The following is a 3909-nucleotide window of genomic DNA, read 5'->3' on the forward strand; positions in this document are numbered from 1 at the left end:
TCCTCAATCTCCGCGCATAGTTGTCGTTACATGCTAACACATACAAGCTATGCTTGTTAGTAAAATCTCTGCGCGGAGGCTGACTTCTCCTGTATTTTTCCCCACAATTTTATGAATGAATCTCGCATCTATCAAATTGACAGCTATAAATTTTTGTCACAAACTAATAATCACATTCTTAACAACCATCGGATATCATAAAACACGTACCTATTAAACTTGTTAAGATTTATTCATATCCCAAAAAACTGCGTGCAATTTACTGTATAACTTAATTTATCTATTTGAAATGGGAATTGTGTATATATTCGTATGTTGTTACCTCATTCAAAACATTGCCATAAAATTTAAAAATATACACATTTCCGCAATGAACGTACCGCTTAGAAAAAGCAAACCCACTTAACAGGGAGTATACTTTATATATGTAAACAGGGTAGTGTTTGTTTCCCGATCCTTTCAGTAAGGTATTTTTGATGATAAATGTTATGATAATAGAAATATTTAGTGTTTTTTTTTCCAATAATTGAACAGCCAGTGATCTACTAATATTAAACATTTTATAAAGTGTTTTTATAGAATTTTGGAATAGTTAGTATTTTATATAAAAATGAACCCTCACACCTGTTACATGTCTAAATGAAATATTTTCTTGATATGTACATGAACATTGTCTGTACGGTTTATTTGGATTTCTGTTCTCAAGAACTGTGATTCGTTTATGGAAAGTACATGATTATTGTTTGTATGGTATATTTAGATTTCTATTCTCAAGAACTGTGATTCGATTATAGAAAATAATTTATATTGAATATATTTGATGCGTGTTTTCTTTTTTAAAGCAAATATTACATCTATGAATGTCCTAATAGTAAAACGCATAATAACTGTTAAGATTTGCCTTTTCAAAGAAAAAAAAAATATACGCCTGTTACTAGTATACATGTATAGTCTATTTAATCTATCTGTCTTTAGAGTATCGTGCATATTTTTTTTTAATAGTACGATTACTTAAATACTGTTTATAATATAAATATTCAAATTGTAGAAATAATGCTCTAGGTGTTAATAGTTCAGCTTTTACACCATGCTACATGGCATCATTTCATTTAAACAAATTTTGTTTTCATTCTATGTTTATATGTTAATAAAATGCGAAGTCTTACTACCTAAAAAAATCAATGGCCCCATTTCTATCTTCCTATTTAACACTACCTAGAATAAAATGATTTTTATAGTTTATTTGGAAGCGGTTAAATGGGCCAATTGAAGATTCCTCACATAATTAAAAAAAAAGACTGATATAGCTTCATAATTATTGATTCTATAATTTCAGATCATTCTCTTCCGGTCATGGGACCTGCCAACTATTGTACTGAATACATCCAGTACACTTACATATATATTTATTTATGTATGTTTTCTTTTTGTTTTCCATGTTGTTGTTAGTTTTCTTCAAGATACTTTTCCAGTAGTTTTACTGTGCTTTATTATTATTACAGGTAAACTTTAAAGGCATGGTATACAGATGTTCACATAATTAAAAGTATTCGAACTCTTTATTTACCAAATACAACTTTCATACTGAAAGTTTAACGCTCATAACTTTGATAGTTTAGTATTAACACATCCGGTGGTTAGTCTAGTTCATCTTTTTTTCGGAACTAGATTAACTGACGGCCGGATACAGACTGATTAAAATATGAGATTTACATTCCAAACGTAGATAACTTCTAACAAGTCTCCCTTTATTTAATAAACGCGTGAGTATCCGTCAGTCGATCTAAGCACATTTCGTTTTCGTATATTTGGATCGACAAAGAGACGGATGTGAAAAAGTACCTGTGTACATCTGTTATTTTACAGCTTTACCATACAAATCATTTGTTTTTCTTATAGAGCATGATATTAACAATATTTTGTAATTACAATAGCCATATTTATTTAGTTATTATTGTAATCAACGCTTAATAATTATAACAACATACACACACGCAAAAACCAACACGCAAAAACATATACACGTACGCATGCCCATAACTCACACGCTCGCGCGCACGCAAAGTAAAACCAGCACACGCACACACTCAAACATGCACACACACAGGCACGCACGCGCACACACACACACACACACACACACACACACACACACACACACACACACACACACACACACACACACACACACACACACACACACACACACACACACACACACACACACACACACACACACACACACACACACACACACACACACACACACACACACACACACACACACACACACACACACACACACACACACACACACACACACACACAAACACACACACACACACACACACACACACCACACACACACACACACACACACACACAAACACACACACACACACACACACACACACACACACACACACACACACACACACACACACACACACACACACACACACACCACACACACCACACACACACACACACACACACACACACACACACACACACACACACACACACACACACACAGTACGTTAGTTGATCGACTCTTTTTTAATTTTGGAATATAAATCTACATCACATGGAAACCAGGATATGTACACTTGTAATGCTATATATTAGGTAGAAAACGACTTTCGCTACACAGTGATTTTTTTTTTTTCTTCAAAGAGTCATCATCCATTGAACGGTGTCATATATACGTGTTTTTTTTTTCAGATCACTACCTACATTTATACGATGTTGACAGAACCGTATTTAATCATCATCCCTTAACATAATATTTGTATTTTGTTTGTACATATAACATTTTGTGTTGTTTTCTTTTAATCTATGTATGTCTGTTTAGAAGAAAAATCTTCTTACATATGATAATGTTTAGCAAAACACAATGTTTTTCTTTATGAAATAGCTATTTTTGTAACTTGGATGGTGAATTGTTGTGTACAGTGTACTTATCTGACCTTTATTTCTATTTCACTAAAATATCTTTTGAAGAAGAGACAAAAACACTGTCTTTATAATTTAATGCCACCTATTTTTGTCAATGAATGATATAAATATTGCGTCGTTGAACTGTCGCGGTCTATATGGGAGCAAAAACGAAAGGATAAAAAAAAAGAAAGAAAAGGACTAGCATATTCATGTTTGCTATAAAATTATTATTATTATTATTATTACTATAAGCTACCATATAATCTACGGTGTTATACATATATACTTTTTGTATCTCAGATCACTAATTCAATTAGTTTGTGTATTTCCAGTGTAAGGAAATGCGCTGTTTATGTCTCTATTGGAGACCAGTCGTTTATTATTGTTATAATCTCATATTTATGATTATTTTTTTTACTCCTTCTTTTTTATGGAATATTCATCCTTTTGTATCCCTTATTTTTGTTTTCTAATTTTGTTTGTTTGTGTAGACATCTTACTTCTTATAATAGAAACCAACTGGACACGTTTTCAAATAGAAACTAACTGGACAAGCACACATACATTATCATTTACATCACCCTTTTTTAAATGATCAAGCTATGTACTTTAAATGTAAAAGGGCTAAACAGCAAAGATAAACGCATAAAAATCTTCAAATGGTTAGACGAAAAAAAAAAAAATGTATGCTTATTACAAGAAAGTCACTTGACACACACTTTAGCGCAAACCTTAAAAAATGAATGGGACGGGGATATCTACCTCAGTGGACAATGTACTAATAAACAAGGCATTGCCTTTCTGATAAAAAGTAACATAGGGATCACAGTTGATAACCTTAACGAAATAATAATTGGCAGACTAGCAAGTATAGATATCAAAATACATGAAACAGAACTTACATTAATCAACGTTTACGGTCCCAACATAGATGATTCCGCATTTTACGAAACATTACAATCCTTTATA

The sequence above is a fragment of the Dreissena polymorpha genome, chromosome 1 (genome assembly GCF_020536995.1).
Source record: "Dreissena polymorpha isolate Duluth1 chromosome 1, UMN_Dpol_1.0, whole genome shotgun sequence".
NCBI classification, from domain to species: Eukaryota; Metazoa; Mollusca; class Bivalvia; order Myida; family Dreissenidae; genus Dreissena; species Dreissena polymorpha.